The sequence below is a fragment of the Triticum dicoccoides genome, chromosome 6A, assembly GCF_002162155.2.
Source record: "Triticum dicoccoides isolate Atlit2015 ecotype Zavitan chromosome 6A, WEW_v2.0, whole genome shotgun sequence".
NCBI classification, from domain to species: Eukaryota; Viridiplantae; Streptophyta; class Magnoliopsida; order Poales; family Poaceae; genus Triticum; species Triticum dicoccoides.
Window position 1 is genome coordinate 597,077,845 of NC_041390.1, and position 18,409 is coordinate 597,096,253.

The 18,409-nt window shown below is 43.2% G+C and overlaps 2 long non-coding RNA genes across 4 annotated transcripts; one reads left to right on the top strand and one right to left on the bottom strand.

Annotated features, from left to right (window-relative positions):
- Positions 1-4,352: 4,352 nt before the first annotated feature.
- LOC119318277 lies at positions 4,353-7,957 on the top strand. Its single transcript, XR_005154040.1, has 3 exons — positions 4,353-4,724; positions 4,814-4,928; positions 7,677-7,957. It is a non-coding gene; the product is annotated as an uncharacterized LOC119318277 (long non-coding RNA).
- A 1,904-nt stretch (positions 7,958-9,861) lies between these two features.
- LOC119318279 lies at positions 9,862-16,810 on the bottom strand. 3 transcript variants are annotated; one of them, XR_005154042.1, is made up of 11 exons: positions 16,429-16,809; positions 15,295-15,423; positions 14,966-15,057; positions 14,326-14,441; positions 14,121-14,228; positions 12,736-12,922; positions 12,116-12,249; positions 10,841-11,264; positions 10,695-10,747; positions 10,499-10,596; positions 9,862-10,377 (listed from the first exon to the last, which is right to left on the bottom strand). It is a non-coding gene; the product is annotated as an uncharacterized LOC119318279 (long non-coding RNA). The 3 variants fall into 3 exon arrangements; XR_005154043.1 differs by having other exon boundaries at positions 9,862-10,596; positions 11,124-11,264; positions 16,429-16,810; XR_005154041.1 differs by having other exon boundaries at positions 9,862-10,596.
- Positions 16,811-18,409: the final 1,599 nt, after the last annotated feature.

Genomic DNA, 18,409 nt, shown 5'->3' on the forward strand with positions numbered 1-18,409 from the left:
CGGATGGTGAATTCACTGCACGTTGATGCATTTACGCGTGGCATGCATGCCTGCTCAGAGCATCTCCAGCCGTTGAGCCCTCCCAGAAGGGGCATTTTTTCGCCGTTTGGGGGGCTATCGGCGAAAAGTTTTGGCCTTGTGGGGCAAAATTTTCCACTCGTTGCGCCCCCACAAGCAGTGTTGGGCTCCCTCGGAGGCAACGGCATTTCGTCGAGCATCTTGACCGCGGCGCGTCGACGACCTCCAGCCAGCGGAGGAGCGCGAGCGTCGACGGGGAAGGAGGCGATGAGAAGCTCGAGGAGACATCGAGCAGCCGGCAGCCGACGTCGAGCCGCCTGTCACGCCCAGGAGCAACTCAGGTCGGGGCTCCGCGCACACCCGGAGAGCCGGTGCCGGCATGGCATCGCGGCGCTTGCGGTGCACTAGAAGTACAGCGCCCCTAGACGGCCAACGGCACCGGGCTGCTCTGGTTCGCATCACTGGCACCGGCATGGCGCGCTCCCTGCTCCCGGTGATGCGCTCCTCTTCGTCGCCGGCGCCGCGGTGGGCATCCTGCTACTGCTCACACTGGCCTCGCCCTTCTCTCCGCCCGCCATGCTGCTGCTCCTCTTCACCGCCAACGCCGCGGTGAGCGCTATAGCCGCCGCGCCAGCCTCCTCCCGGGCTGCGCACCGGCCGCGTTCGCACCTCCGCAGCCGCCTCCTGGGCCGCGCACCGGCTCCTTACCGCGCGTCGTCGCGCCTCGCGCCTCTGCGCACCAAATCCCACGCGCCGTCGCGTCGCGCCGTCGCGCACCGGCTCCCGCGCGCCGTCGCACCGCCCCTCGCGGCCGGGTGCTCCTCCCCTCCGAGCTCCCGTGCTGTTCCTCTCCTTGTGGCCACCCGCCTCCACGCGCCTGCGACGCCCGCGCCGACTGCTCCGCTGCCCGCCCCCTTCCGCGGCACGATGTGGAGGACGGCGACGAGGTAGACGGGGGCGCCGGAGCCGACGCGCTGGGCGTAGAGGCGAGGCAGCGCCTGATGCGGCCGACGGGCTTGAGAGAGAGAGAGAGAGAGAGGATGTGAAGCAAAAGCAGAGCATACACGCTGTGTTACATCTCAGTCGACACCAGTACAACAAGCGAGTGTGGTGTCTAGTGACTGCACACAATAGTACTACTACTTCAGAACTAGCTCTAGGACACACACTTAAATCCTAACAGTACGACAGACCACCCAAATGACTCACTTAAAAGTAAACCAAACCCAGGATCAAGACACAGATTCCCAACGATACAGTCATACAAAAGAGATCACCAAGTTGAGTTCGCCAAGAACAGAAAGATCATGTGTAATTCGACATTGGATGTGGATCTTCCTTCCTTGTGGAGACGTGTGGGTCATTCCGGATGGTGCGGTGTCCATCCTCCCTCGAGTAGTCACAGCGGGATCGAACTGACGCAGGCGAAGGAGGTTCAAGCCGGTGGTGATCTCTAACAGCGTCAAGCACGGCAGGGTAGGTGTCCAGCCATTCTAAGAAGTGGCACTGCATAGATTGCGAAAAAATGGATAAAAAACCCCAAAATCTCAGCAACGTGGTGAGCCAAAAGAAATTGACAAACACGCAAATCAAGTCGACTCCATAGGATGCACGTGCACTTGTAGTATCTGTTTCCGGGCCTTTTTCCACTGGTGGAGTGGATATGTCACTCAACACTCCAAGGCCGCAAATTAGGGCAGTGGATGACAGCATGTGGACTGGAGGAGGCAGAAGCCGCCATGGATGCAGATGCGAGAACAACGCGAGGTAAAAGGGGATCCGGGGGTGTGGGGGAGGTGAGAATGGGAGATGGACCTGCAGGCGAGTGGATGGAGTAAATAAAAGGGGGCGGTGCATTAGGACGAAGACTCATCAGGACTCGGGACTGTCAAGCGGTCCACCTGTGTTGAGGTTCCGGTCCAGGAAAACAAGCCTGCAAGCAGACCGTATAAGACCAGCGCTGTTGATCGCATTAAATGGCAACGGACAAACACCGCGGTCACTGTTTGATATTTACGCCTCTGATCGCAATACAGGAAAGAATACACCCATGTGCATCAATCTCGAGGTTGACCAACGGCACATATAATAGTACTATATGGTAGTATGAGCCATATCGAATTTCCGATTGTTAGTGTATTATTCACGTGTAAAGTTTCACAACAAAATAACTTTTGTGGTATTTTTATGAATAAAATATCAATACTATATTAAGCTTACTATTCACACATTTTGTAGTTGCAATTTTGTCTTTTTGCAAATAATACCACGAAAAACTTTTTGTCACGAAACTTGACTTGTCTACCATTATATTTTAATTTATTTCGCTAAATCAGGTACATGTGCACCTAGGTTCCAAAAATCCACACATTTTAAACGCTAAATCGATTTCATTTTCACTTGATTTTGTTAAGATGAATCTGTTTATCGATTCCATTTCAGTGGGTAAAATCTTGTATTTTTTGTTTTGTGAATTGATCACATCATTGCAAATTATGATTGCATAAACAATTCAGTTTATATTGCATTAATCTTAATTCGACTGAATGTTTTCATCACATTTGTACTAAAATTGTATACCTTCTTAATTTTAGTTTTACCACATTACATATTTAATGTGAATAGTTTTACCACATTAGCACATTATAATGTCGCTAGATTTTAATATAGTGTTATCACTTATGAACTCGTAATTGAGTCAGAGAAAATTTGGCTTATATTAAATGTCTATTTAGTTTTAATATTATTACATATCATGTTTGTGATTTGCAAACCTTAATGTCTCATACATGAGAAATGTTGTACCTACCTGAACTTCTCCCTACTCTGTCTAAAAAGCCTCGTCCAAGAAAATACTAAAAGAGAAAGCGGATTTCATTGTTAGTCATTGATTACACCGAGCTCGGTGGGATCTAGGGCAAATGACTGTGATTATGTTTAGTATCGATTTTGCCGTACTCGATGGGATTAGGGCGGATGCTTCTGATTACGTCTGGGATCGATTAGATCTAGGGCTATTGTGATTTCGGATCGATGGGATGATGTAGGGTTCATTTCTTTTGTGAATTGACTGCATCATTCCAAAACAATACAGTTTCGATTGTATTAATCTCTGAATGATTTCATCACATTTGTACTAAAAATTTATACCTTCTTAATTTTAGTTTTACCATATTACATACTTAGTGAGAATATTTTTATTAACTTAACCTGCCACATAATAATGTCACTAAATTTTAGTAATATAGTGTTATTGGTTATGAACTCGTAATTAAGTCAGATAAAATTTGGGTTATATTAAATGTAAATTGTATTTGTAACAAAAGTTCTCCTTGAATTATATTTTGACAATTGCACAACATAACACACTCACGCGCGTGCACGCACGCACATACACATATTGTGTATATATAAATTGTGTCTGTGTGTTTTAATATTATTACATATCATGATTGAGTGTCTAGACCGTAATGTCAAATAAATATCTTAACAGTTGGTTCTAGACTTGTAGTGTATGGTTCGAAAATCTTTACCTTCGCTCAACTTTCTATATGAAGCAACGATCATAGTACACCGTTGATACAAGACACGGTAAGGAAACCATCAAAGCATATCAAAAGAAATTAGAACAAGCAAAACCAAACAAAAAAGTGACATGAAGATATTGTCGGGCAATAGCACACGATAGCTTGAGCCCACCGCCATAGTCCGACCACCGGTGCCTTAGCTCCATGACAATGCCTTCAGGAGGATCATAGTGCAAAGCATTGCCACTCACGAGTCCGAGCAGGCATGGCACGGAGCCTTGTCCTTGAAGGGACACCCGCGACGGTGTCCTCAAGTGGAATGCGGCACTGGCACCAAAGCGCGGAGTTTTCACTCGGACCCTCACCCGACCACCTTGAGGCACCTATGTCATAGCCACGACGAAGACTAGTCCACCCGATCCAGATCTGGGCACTACCACTCCCGCGAGAAGAGCAAGGGCCAAGGTCACCCGCTGCTATAGCCCATGCCGCCAACACGACCAAGGGTCACAACCACCGCCATCATGATGGAGCCCACCAGAGAGCCCACCACCTGAGGCCGTCGCCCCGACGTCCAGTGTTAAACCTCTTACCGACTCCAAAACGCATAGACACCACCCATCAGGAAAGGAAGCATGCACCTCCCACTACAAGAAACCTGTTAATCCATGACGGAGTTTTGGTGACAATTTCAAAATCGTCATGAACGGCCTGGTACAGCACCGCAAGCCCGCCAAAAGCCCGCCGAAAGCCCTAAAAATTTCCCCGTATCAAGCCTAACCCTAAGACACACCCGTCCCTTATCTCTTTTCTCCGTCCGCCGCCACCACACATCGCATCTTCTCATCCCCGTCCTCCACCACCACGCATCTCCTCGTCCCCGTCCCCCGCCTCCACGCCTCCCATCTTCTCCACCCCGTTCTTCGCCTCCACCTCCCCGCCTCCAACCGATGAGGGCAACCAAGATCCATGGTGATGGCGGCTGAAGCGGCCCGATGGAAGCGGAAGCCAACCATAGCCGATGCGGCGAGCAGCTGCTGCTCGCAAGCAACGACCAGGGCCATGGATCTACTGCAGAGGCCTTCTACTCCGTCTCCCAGGCCGCGTAGCTGCCTCGCCGTCCGGAGATTCGGATCAGCCAGCGCGGGACGAGGAGTGGACGACGACGCCCCGCACAAGGTCCCTCCCTACCCGCCCCTGGTGTCCTTTCTCCTCCATTCATTCTTTCTCTGTCCCATTCCCAATTGAGTTTTTTTGCTTCGATTCAGATCAGCAGGAGCTCTCCGTCTCTCCAGTTCCATGGACGGTGACGACCGGCACCCCACCCTCGAGCTCGATAGCGAGATCGTCCGCCCCGACCACCATGATTCCCCACAGAACAAGGTCGACCCTCTCGCTCTGTTTTTCTTTCCTTTCCAAGTGATTATTGCTCTTCTCTAGCATAGTTCTCCAAGGGCTCTCACATTTTCTTGTACTGAACCATGATGCAAAAAACGTGGCTACTTTGTTTTCGCACATGCAAGTTACAGCCAACTAGCATTGCGAGCAGCAGCAATGTAGAATTTCTGAGATCTGCGAGTTAGTTAAAGCTGCTAGTTCAATAAGTAAACGCCTATGAGATGCTCCTGTTGGTTCCTTGCTACTCTATGCACGCAACAAGGATGTTATTGCCAGTGGGGTAGGTGACGATGCTATCTGCTATTTTGCCGAGGAGAAGAGTACCATGGTATCTTATACTTCCACTGAACATTCAAATTCTGGCAACTCTTGATTTATCTCCATGGAATCTACTCCCTCCGTTCCGAATTACTTATCTTGAATTTGTTTAGATACAGAGGTATCTAGTACTAAAATGAGTCTAGATACGTCTGTATCTAGACAAATTCAGGACAAGTAATTCGGAACGGAGGGAGTACTTAGCTGACCACTTTGTCCATCTAATATTTGTGGCAGATAGTGGGGCGCGATGTTCCAACATGGTTTGTTCATTTTTTTTGTAAATGCAGTGACCACCCTTAGAGAATTTTGGAAACATAAAGTAGTCCCCTCATTGTACAATAACACTGTATTTCACAGTATTCTTAAATTTAGGTTGTTAATACACTCCTCACATTTTTTCCATGACATGGATATGTTCAGAAGAGTAAAATGACCTCAGCAATGTAAAGTAGATTAAAATGGGCATAATACTCACGATTCATATACTTTGCATGACTAATCCAATGTCTGCCAGCAAGTGTTGTGTTATGCAAATTTCTAGTAAATGATGCAATAAACAATTTCCTCATGTTTTATTGCTAAGCTTTTTGGTAAACTGTCAACATTGCCTTAGAATATTTTTTGTTAATCTGATGTGTTTCAAGTAACTAGAATCGGGGCAATGAAAGTGCTAGTGCTTTGAAGTTATGTTCTTCTACAGGTCTGCACATATATTTCTGCGAGTTATTTCATTGCTTAAAAATTTGAAGGAATGCTAAATTTTTACTTGATGGCTTATACCTGCACTTAGTGTTATATTTCTACATGCACGTTACTTCTAGATGCTTGGAGGCATGAAGTCATGCTCGAAATTCCATAGTGCCTTAACCATCAATGGCAACATAATTATCAAATAAAGTTCACAGATAAACTTACAAAACACATCAACTCTTTGATGTTTTTGAGCTAGTCCCGTCGCCAGTTTTTTCACTCAAAATATGGGGCACGTACACAACTTGTTTCGAGTAGTAGTATTCTTCTTTTTCCTTTTCATGTCTTAGCTTAGAAAGGCCACTCTAATGGTAGGTCAACAAAAAGTCTAGCATAAAATCTATATTGGCCATATTGATTAGTATTTTTCCTCAAAATCTGCCTTGCATACAGTATACTGACATGCAATAGCCACTCCCCACTTCCGGCAAGGTGCTGGATCTAGCCAGGCCGATGTGCCGAACAGTTCATCAATTAAGAGCTCTGCGCGGTCGCGCGGATGTGTTAGGGCTGAAGTTTTCCTTCACAGTTTGTATTCTTGTTGCTTGAAATCTCCATCAGGTGCACAGCAACGAAAAAACCTCAAAAAATAACATAATTTTCTTTAGGAAGCAGGCTGCAAAACGTGGGAAAGTGTCCAGTTCAAGAGAAAATTCCTTATTTGACACTGTCTTAAAATCTGGCTCCTTATTTGACACTGGAAAAGTTTTTCTTCCTTATTTGACACTAGTCCTAAATTTTATTCCCTATATGACACTTCCGTCCATTTTAAGCCTAAATGACACCTGAAAAGACGAGTTTGCCCCTCATGCGGTATGTGTGTGTGTGCGCGTGTGTGTGTTGGTGCGTGTGTGGGTGCACGCGCACATGTGTGCTGCTGCTGCATGTGTGTATGTGCATGTGTGTTTGCTTCTGCGTGTGTACGTGCGTGTGTGTGTGCTGTTGCGTGCCTATGTGCTGCCTGCGTGTGTGCTGCTACTGTGTGTGTGTGCTGCGTGCGTGTGTTGCTGCGTGTGTGTGTGTGCATGTGTGTTGCTGCGTATGTGTGTGTGTGTGTGTGTGCACGCGCGCGTGCGTGTTGTTGCGTGTGTGTTGGTGCATGTGTATGTGTTGCTGCGTATGTGCTCCTGCCCTCGCACTGATGCTGTGTGTGTGCGCTATTGTTCCCACACACATACCACATGAGGGACAAAAGAGTCTTTTCAGGTGTCATTTAGGCTTAAAATGGATGGAAATGTCATATAAGTAATAAAATTTAGAACTTGTGTCAAATAGGGAAGAAAGACTTTTCCAGTGTCAAATAAGGAAGCAGATTTTAAGATAGTGTCAAATAAGGAATTTTCTCCCAGTTCAAAGCATTGATGCATGCTCTAGTGTCCGTTATCTATAATTTTTTATTTGTTTAACAATTCCATATCGTTCTCCTAAACGTACAGGTCTCTATTTTTACCAAACTAAACAATTGAAAATTGCGTATCTTTCTCTTGAACATACAGGTACATGCCTTCTTTTGCTGTCAAGTATCATTACACATGATAATTAATACAGATCTACATGAAACTTATACGTAGCAGATATTATGTTATTCAGTTTTTACATTTGTTACAATTCTCTTCTATTTATTTATATCTAACATATTGAATGGTCTTGTAAATATGCTAGGTATGATTGCATAGTGGGCTACTTGGTGGTGCCAATAACAATCAACATGACATATGCATAGTGTCCATCAGGAGGGCCGACGACAAGATGAATAATAACTTCAGTAGTTTAATTGTTCTCTTTGTGTGAGCTGGATTGTACTGTTTCCTAACTTTGTTGAGTGATATTTTGTCAACCTATATTGTAAAATTACCATTTCCTGAAGGATCTTGTAAACTTCTATATTGTAAATACCTGCGGATGATTGCATATTGATTCATATATGTATGTATGAAACTTTGAAAATACTTTGTCTTGGGCCATAGTTTGCATTATGATTTGTGGAACTCATTCTGCTTAAAAATGTACTTGGTGAAAATTGGGCCGAATGAAATAGGCTAATGGCAGAACTAAATTTATATTGCCCCTAAATCCATGACGATTTCTGTGACAGAAACAAGTGTCCACGTAGGTAGCCACGTCATCGCAGTTGGTCAATTAAAAATCCTATGTGGCGTTAGTCCATGACGGATTGTTCCGTCACAATGGTTTGGGCCTTGGGCGGGCCTGGGGCAAATCCATGACAGTGAAAATCCGTCATGGGCAGCATGATGTCAAATTATGACGCGATATACATGACGGACATCGACCCCTTCATGGGTGGGCACCCGTGACGGTTTTCTCCTGTTCCATGACGGACTGTTACCGTCACGTATTAACAAATTTCTTGTAGTGTCCCACCTAAAACCCTTGAGACCAACCACGATACGAAGACAGAAGGTGGTCAAAATCACTAACATGGTTTCCCGACAAAGAAGAACCAGACCACGAAGAGGGAGACCCTATCCCGGGTGGAAGGAAACACCCCGTCCCTACATCGACCCCTGAGGCACGCATCATCGACCAACTATCGACATGCACTATCGAAGGGGGTATCAACTAGCACCCTGGCAGATCTGGCCACTCCAGGCCTAGGCAGGGAGGGTACCCAAGCAGTCGGTAACTCTAGCCGCCCGGGCGGCGACAGTGCCGGTCATCACCGCCTCCGTTGCCACCTAATGCGGGCCACCCATCCAAGCACCATGAAGAAGTCAGCGCGCCTGTGGAAAGGTGGTCATATAGGCGCTTGAGCAATACTTGCAAGTGTTAGAAGCACAAGCGCAACGTGGTGTCCGACAAACAAGTTCAGTTTGCATCCCAACACTTTGTACTGGATGAGCGAATTCGACAAATGCTTGCACATGTACGATATTGGCTCAAACAAGGAGGTAGTGCACAAGGGTGAAGGTAGCATGATGGAGCTATCACGCCCGCCGTTTTGGTTGCTTCCCATACATCGTCCATGATCAAATCAACATGATTCTGTAGTTAGCTCGACCACGGCAAAATAATCTCCCCTGATATATTCACTCTTGTTACACATAATTGTTGAGTGCCACATTTTTATATTTGTTTCTTAGATACCGATCATATTTGGAAATCAAAATTCCGATAGAGGATGAATGCATGTCTTTTCCATGTTTGCAACCCCTCTACACGCCACTCCTACGACCAATGACAGGGAGCTGCGGCTAGTAGATAGGGTACGGAGGCGGTGCTTAACCGATGGCGACACATCATCATTGAGATGGTCTTTCCGTCTCTCATCTATCTCGGACTCGTCAGTTGGGATGGAGACCGGAGTTAATTGCACAAAACCACCACATTGAAGGCACCACGTCCATGGCTCTTGTACATCACCCATGAAAAGGTTAATTTGGGCGATTTTCGAGCATCCACCATGAAAAGATCATATCACATTGTTGCCTTTATTGCTAAGATTCAAAAGATAAGCTAAAGGTGAGAGAAATTAGTTTCTCACCCCCACCCCTCCCTCTCATGTTGTCAACTGTATAGTTTATTAAATTCCCTATTCGGTTACATATATCACAACCGTGTTTTGGGGCAACTAGATGATACCCCGCGCGTTGCTGCGGTAAAATTTTAAACATAATTGTAGAGGTTATATTCCACAAAATAATGTGGTTCAAATGTTCAATAATAGTAATAGCCCAAAAAGAAATAGTAGAATTAAAGAAAGTCAAGCATAAGTAAATGGAGGTGAACCAATCGACCATGAGAAACCCCGACAAAAGAAAATTCTAACATGTCCTGATTAGAAGAGTCGCGCGATAATTTCACGTATTTTTTTTGAATATTTACTGTATGGTAAAAAAACCACGGTCCTTTATTGCAACAAACAAACAAGCAAAACTGTACACAGGGGTTCAAAGGTTACAAGCCTAAACTAAGTTAGAGAGAAAACTTACTTTACATGAGGGAATTAACCCAATCAACAAGCCTATGCCTAAAACTATCCTTAAGTCTATGAGACAACAGAAGGATATCATGTACAAAATTACATCTCCATGCTGCAAAAGTAGCCCTTATCCCCCTGAAGGTTCTTCCATTCCTCAGAATCCAAATATTCCAAGCAGTCGTGAGCATCACTTCAAAGAAGAATGGTTGTCCAAATCTTTTCCTTGCTTGGGAGATACACTCCTGGATATTAGAGCCATGTCTCCAATCAATTTGCAAGTAATTCCAAACCCTGCAACTGAAGTTACATTCAAAGAAAAGATGTGCTCTATGTTCATAGACATAAGCATTACAGATGACACATATGTTATCATCCAAAGGGGACCGCCAATGCCGTCTGACCAACATATCCTTCGTGTTGAGCCTGTCAAAGAAAAGGAGCCAGCCAAAAACTTTAATTTTCATAGTGCATCTGCTCTGCCAAAGCCACTTGCAGGTTGGATAGTTGGAAGGTGTGTATGCATGATAACATAAAAGCTCTTAACTGAGAACTGCCCAGACTTTCCAGGCCATAAGGCAAAGTGGGATCTCTCTATAGATTAAACAACCATCCTTCCAAGATTTCCAATTCGGTTGCTGCCTCCTGTGAAATTGGCAGATGAAACATGGAGAACAAATCTTGAAATCTTGAATAATTTCACATATTGTAAGTAAAAAGAGTATGACTAATCAGTAACTTACACACTATCATACGTAACAAATTGTGTTGTTTGACCTTTTTCTACAAAAGTAGTCTGCATGACACACAAGAAAACCAAAATTAATATATTAAAGAAATTACACAAAGACTCTAAAAAAAATTTACACAGAGGAAAAATGACCCTAACCAATTGTACTCCATCAGGAATATTTATCTGGTCATTTTTCAGGAATATTTATCTGGTGTCGCGCGCGTGACGACCGCTAGATGGCCAGAGTGGACGCCGAGGAGACAGTTCAGTCATATAATGAAGTCCATGTCAGTGCATGTGATGTAACAACTCCGCTCGTGTCGCCCTCCCCGCGGGCGGCCCGGGCAAAACCCTGGCTACTTTAACGGCTACTTTAACAGAGACGTCGTGGCGGGACATCACGCCACCCATGCCCGCGAGGAGAAGGAGAACCGCGAACCTGAGAAGTTGCGCCGGGATGCTGCTGCTGCGAAGAAGGCAATCCGTGATCGCAACGAGGCCCGGCGCAATAAAAAGAATGGCAAGGACAACAGCAAGAATGGCAAGGACAGCAGCAAGAATAAAGCACAAAGCTCTGGCCCTGCAAAGAAGAACAAGTGACCGGTAAGTAAAGCAAGTTTCTCACAATTGCCATGATGATGCAATCAGAAACTGATCAAATTGGAAATGGTGTTTTGCGGGGGGCTCCTTCAGCCATAACGGTCATTTAAACAAAGAATCGACCAACAGAACTTGTATCTACAGCAATCGTCAAGGATATAGGTTGTGGTCTCAAGTTTTTCGTACAGTATTGCATAGTACTTAAATGAGCAACAATCATTAAGGATCTGGATGCTGTCAAGTTTTTCATACAGTATTGCATATATAGTACTTAAATGAGCAACAATCATTAAGGATCTGGATGCTGTCAAGTTTTTCATGCAGTATTGCATATATAGTACTTAAATGAGCAACAATCATTAAGGATCTGGATGCTGTCAAGTTTTTCATACAGTATTGCATATATAGTACTTAAATGAGCAACAATCATTAAGGATCTGGATGCTGTCAAGTTTTTCGTGCAGTATTGCATATATAGTACTAAAATGAGCAACAATCATCAAAGATATGGGTGGTGTTCAAGTTTTTCATGCAGTATTACATATAGTTCTATGCAGAGTGCATGTTAGATCTCTAAATTTGCACAATGTTCTGAAACATTGACTTCTGTCATACATTGCAACTCACAGCAGTTTTTGTTATTACATAAGAGTTTCTGGGGTATGATAGTTCTTTAAATCACAGAAATCATGATAATATTGAGGAATTCAATGTAAAGTTTTTTGTTATTACACATAATTTTCTACAAAGTGCATGATAGTTCTTTAAATTAAAGGAGTCATGATCATATTTGAGGATTCGATGTAAAACAGAAAATAAACTGTGTCATACCTTCCCTGTCCAGTCCCTACCCAACAATTAAAAGCACACGGTATGAGAAGAATTGCTTAGAGTAGTGTGGCTTGCTAGTTCAAATGTGCCATTGCAGGGCAGCTCATCTTCTTCTTATGGCCGTGTTCATAGACCTACCAAAAACAAGTGGCAACACATCATCTCTTAACAGTCAGATATCCCATGTCAAACGAGTAACATGCATAACATGCTTAGGTAGCAGCCATTGCAACTAATGATGGAACTGAACAAAGGACTAACTTAAGACTCCCACCGTCCCAAATTACTTGTCTTAGATCAGATTTGTCTAGATACAGACGTATCTAAGACTAAACGTATCTAGATACATGTTCCTAAAAAAACATATCTAGATACATCCGTATCTAGACAAATCTAAGACAAGTAATTTAGGACGGAGGACAAAAGTAGTGCTGCTTGAAAAAATATTTCAAAATTAATGTTGGATACTTCGATCAAAATTGACAAATGATTGATGTTGGGTTACAGTCTTACAGAAAGTTTGTATTGGAAACAATAAAAAAGAGTAAAGAGTGGTTAAACTATCAAAACGGCATATAGATGGTTAGAGAGACAGAGTCAGCCTCAACCATCAGACTCACCAGTTCTTTTGTAGGGGTTATTCCTCGAAGCTTTGATATCACCTCGAAATCCAGAAGCAGACAACAAACCTTGTTGAGGTGTGGAACATTGCACATAACTTCAGGGTGTTTGATGTCAACGAATATGTTGGACGCTACTGCATTTAGTAACTTCAATAGTCCTAGTGCCTTGAGCTCGCAGTTCCTCCTATTTTAAAACCGAACAAGAAAAATTAGAACTCTGGGATTTGAATATTATTATAGATGTAGACATGTATATGTAAGGTAAAGAGGTCAATTTTCAGATCAGTATATATAAAGTAAATAGAACAAATACTGGAAAATTGCGCTTAAACATTTAGTAACAACCATAAGTATAAAAACACAACTTTATCTGTAACTAGAGGCGTTTTTGGATTGTAGGACTTCCATAGGAATATTGGAAGAATTGAATCGTAAGGGATTTTTCCTATGAAAGCCCTTGGGATCATAGGACTAATAAATTCCAATGCTCCTCATACCATGGGAATGTCAACATGAGCTCAATCATCAATTAATTTTTCCTTTGAGTAGTCCAAAATGCACTTAAACTCAATCTCTCTCTACTAAATCCTCTAAATTGCTGTGTTAATTTCCTATGCACCATTTAAATGCAACTCCAAAAATTGCTATATTTTGAAATCCTGTAGGAATTCATGATACATGGCATTTCAATCCTTCGTGATGCTTATTCCTACGTTTTCAAGCTCCTACAATCGAAAGAAACCCTGCTTGTTTAATCTGATGTAGTTTCCTTAGTAATTTGTCCAAGAACTAGGCCCTGTTTTGACTTTGGCAAAAAAAGCTACAAAAGCTCCTAGATAGGGGCTTTCTGCTTCAGCTTTTGGCTTATGAATCAATATGTTTATATGATGGTATAAGCCAAAAGCAAAAGCAAAAAGCAGCTATTTAGGAGTTTTTTTTTACTTTTTTGGCAAAGTGGAAAAGCTGCAAAAGCCCAAACAAACAGGACCCTAATATGCAGCCATGACAACCAGCATCAAAGCACACCTACTCTTCTAGAAAATCCATTTCCCGTAAATATTACAAAGCATTGCATAATACCATTGTGCCACCTTCTTAGGCATTACTAATACCACCATACCTAATTGGGAGTGCTACATAACATAAATATCCATGTTATCACTAGTTCATTACACAATCAATTCTTCAACACTGAAAGTACTCCCTCTGTGCATAAACATAAGACGTTTTAGAGACTTGGAGTCTTATATTTATGTACAGAGGTGGTAAAAAACAAGAAAGAACTTCACAAAATAGTACATCGGTGCTACTGGTGATATAAACTGCTCCTTATTCATCTAGCTGCTATAGCAGCTTAACAAATACTGCAATTGTTTACTTACAAAAAAACTGAGGACTTGTCTGATATGTGCATATCCTGGCACTCCTCTCCATCCTCTTTTGAGGAAACCATTCATAGTTGCCAACCCAAATCATTATCTCAGCCAGCTCTGTAAATGAAGCAGACAGAAATCATGGCTAGTCAGTAGGGTCACCGAATAAAGGGGGAGAGGGTAGACCTGCATCAAACTTGAAAGATCTGCTCACCTTGTAGCAATTGCTACTACATATTGGAAACTGAAGACTCATCTGGTACGGCATCCCTCTTTCATCACTTTGGAAAGAAGCATCCCTATTTGCCAGCCCAAATCATTAGGTCAGCCCTGCAAATGGAACCCGCATAGTTAAATTCAGGCCTCGAAATCATAGCAGATCAGTACTCATAATCCTAGTTCAATAGATGTTGAATTACATGTGGTACATGGATTATGTTGATTTCAGTTCATAACAAAAAATAGATTTCAGTATAGAACGCTTCTAGGTCTTATTTGTTCTAAATGATAAAACTCAAATAAACCAACTAATGCATTTGTACCATATATGATGTGTGACTTGAGTACCATGCTTCTATGAGCGGATATTACTAGATACTACCTCTATACACAAATATGAAGACTTTTTGCAGTTTGATTTAAACTGCGAAAACATCCTACTACATCTTAAGATTCACACTTGTAGCTTAGTTTATCATTGAGTTTACTTTGTTAGCAAGTGCAACCAGGGTGCCAGAGATGTTCATTACTACAATTTTCAAACTATCCTATCCAAGATTCCATAAAACCAGAAGTACTGCAATCAGAATGTTGAAAATCTTGGACAATAGCAATGTTGAGCATCTTAGGCATACCATTTGTGGTTATATATATACCCTTCTGTGGCTGATAAAAAACAACCTCCACCAAATCAACAACATCCAATACAATCAAGGGTCAATGCATCCTGCATCATTAGCATGGCATTAGAGTTCTGAAACGTTAATTATGTTATACAAAGTGCATGATTAGGACTATAATTGCACACTCCTGCATCATACAACAGTTTAATTGTCACAACAACTGCATTTAGATTGCACTTCAGCTTTTCCATAAATTTAATAGGCTTATCCCATAGAACAACAAAGGCCAGTATTTTGTCGGAATAATAACCAAAAAAGGACTTGGTCGCTGTAGTGTTTACCTTTTACTCAGTAATACTGAATAGTTGGCTGTATTGCCTATTCACAACATGAGGCACATGGTCTCTGCTTTCTGCTGCAAGGCAGCTCATCTAACTCATCACACTGCATATACCTGATACTTCGCTTTCCTGCATGTTAAATGTTTAAGGTCAGATTTAAAATAAATCATGTGCAAGCACTAGTTGGCAATAACTACAGGATATTTCATGATTTTCCTAGAAACCTTTCTTCATTTGATTGTGTTATTTTGTTTTAACAATTTTGCTTGCAAGTTAAAAATTAGTGTCTATTATCTGCAACATTTTAGCACTGGGAAGCAGAGTTTATTGTGATCAATCTGATGCTTCTCTACCAGCCAATATCTTGGCTGTCCTACAACTTTTGCATGGGCTGGGAACCTGCTAAGGTTTTAATGATCTGCTTTTTTCCAGAGAGGCCTTTTGAGAAATATATTCTACTCCCACTGTCCCATAATATAAGATCTTATTACGTCCTATATACTCACATATTGGATGTAATAAGATCTTATATTTTGGGATGGAGGGATTATTTTGTGACCCAGATGCTTTCACAGAGACTTCTATGTTTTTATAAACTGAAAATAGGCGACACATGAGTGCCTAGTGCAAACTTTCAGTTTAGACATACTCCTGCTGATCCATATCATCCATGTTGTATAATGATACCTCCGTAGCTTAATGTGAGACGTTTTTGCAGTTTAAATTGAACTGCAAAAAACATCTTAGATCAAGTTACAGAGTGAGTAGTAAAAATTAGAACCCATCATGTCGATCCTAGCTAGTACACGAAAGCACCGTAGCCACTATGCAGAATAGCAGAGATCGAAGGAGGGGGGGGGGGCACACACGTAGTTGAAATTTTGCCAGAGGGGCAGCCTCGCAGTGAGATCTAACCCATCCTAGGACGAACTAGCCATGGGGGAAGCGGCGGCCAGCCAGATGTCAACCCGCAGCAGATAAAAATCCTATCTTTACGAACGAATAAGAGATTGAGGCCCTGGATCGAAAGAAAAAGGGCCCCGGAACCACAGATCCACAGTGAAATCGTCTAGAGATGGATTTATCGCGATGAAACCCAGAGGATGTGAGCGATTAGGGGGATAAAGGCGTCACCTTTACGAAGATCCTGCGCCGGGGGGCGTCGGCCGGCCGTTGTTCGTCCGGCCTGGGCGCAGATCTGGCGACGGCCGAACCGCCTGTGAACAGGATGGAAATAGAGACGGTGAGCGGAGGTTGGAGAGAGGGGACGGGGGATTGGTGTGGACAGGGGACGGTGGGCTTGCCATGGCGCGGCGGTGGTTCGGGCCGGGGGAGGCCATGGCTCGGCGGCGATGCGCCGGAGGAGGGAGAGGATGAGGACGAGAGAGGGCTAGGTTTGGGGTCGTGGCCTCGTGGGTTGGGTTGGGTGTGGGCGAGGGGATCAGGGGAACGGTGAAAGCTTTGGGATGCCAGGCGACCGAGTAGGATGGGCTTCGCTTACTGCGGAGGCGTGACCAACCCGTGCACCGTCGGGTGTGGCCACGGCTCCGTTATGGACTTGTGGTTGTAGTCCGAGCCAGGCACCGGTCGGGGAGTTTTTGGCGTGGAGGCTTCCAGCTCTCGTTTTTTGAGAATTCCACCGGATCAGTTTTACAAAACTGTACAATTGTGTGCAAAGTTTGGTGGCTTCTGTCTGTGATCATGAAAATCTCCAGTGGTGTCTTAAAAAAATACTAGTTACTTTACAGATTGCTTACCACATGTGTCTTCTTTTTTATTTAGATGCAATCCGTATGTTGTGTCATGGTAGTTTGAGGCTAAGTGATGCGAAAGAGGGTTATTACCACATGTCATGATTGTAAAAATGTAGGCTTTCATTGATTTGAGAATCATCTATTTTTATAATGATTGTTCGCTAATACTCTTTGGAATTGTCGGTTTGTAACAACAATCATCCCTCTTGATGTTTTTGGGCATTTGTTCATTGTAATCCGAGGCAAAACACTCACTTGGTGCATTAAAGCATTACCTACTCGTTTGAGACACACGGACATCATATATTTTTTGTTTTTTTAGAAGATGGTAGGCGGACAACATTGCTTGCGGTTTATGTACCAACTACCGACACAAAAAAATCGCACGTGCTTGTGAAAAGTGGATGCACTGTATCGATATTAGTATCGTTCATATCGTGACGATTGTATTTGAAATAAAGTGGTGGAATGGACTATAAGGACATAGAGGAGGGGTGGGGGACCTACCGCACTTCATTTTGCAGCGATCTCAATTCCCCCGATACTCCTCCATTCACTTTTTTCAATCATATCATTAATGTTTCTCCGAACACCTTGTCACTTTTAGCATCCATTGATTGGTCATTGTCATGCATACCATATAAAACTCATAACACTTGTTCTAAAATGTTGGTCAAAACTATCAATTAAAATGACGATGGGTACACCATATAGCCTTTATAAGGAGATAGCCAATTTGCAAAGCTGCATATAGTTACGGGTAATATTAGTCATTTTGTTCTAAAGCAAATGTGCTTCTTCGGTTAAAAACATAGCACTATGCATCATCTGGTCCATTTCCACGGCACTCGAGCCTCGCCGCCCCCCATGCGCCACCATTCTAGCCTTGTTTACTCTCTTCCTTCCGTCATTAGAAACATAACACCATGCATCATCATCATTACCATGGGCACTTTCGAGCTTTATCATCTATTTTACTCTCTTCCTTCCATCATTTTTCTCACTTTATGCTTTTATGCTTCTTTCAGTTTTGATGCCTTCCACATCTTCTCTATTTGTTTTCAATGTGTTTGCCTTCCTTCGACACTGGCCAGAAAAGTATATTTTTCATCCCTAAACTCTTTCGAAAGTACAAAAATTGTCCCTCAACTTCAAAACCAGCAAATCTTAGTCCCTCAACTTCTTAAACCGGATTACTTTAGTCCCTTCACTCAACAAAAACGGATTTTGTGCTGACTTGGCATGGTTTTGATCAGTCATCGCCCATGTGTGGAAATCTTCTTCTTCCTTCTCATTTTAACTCGGCAGGTATTTCATCGAGTAGTTTGTGTGCACCGAGCACCAAGAGAAGAGGTAGGCAT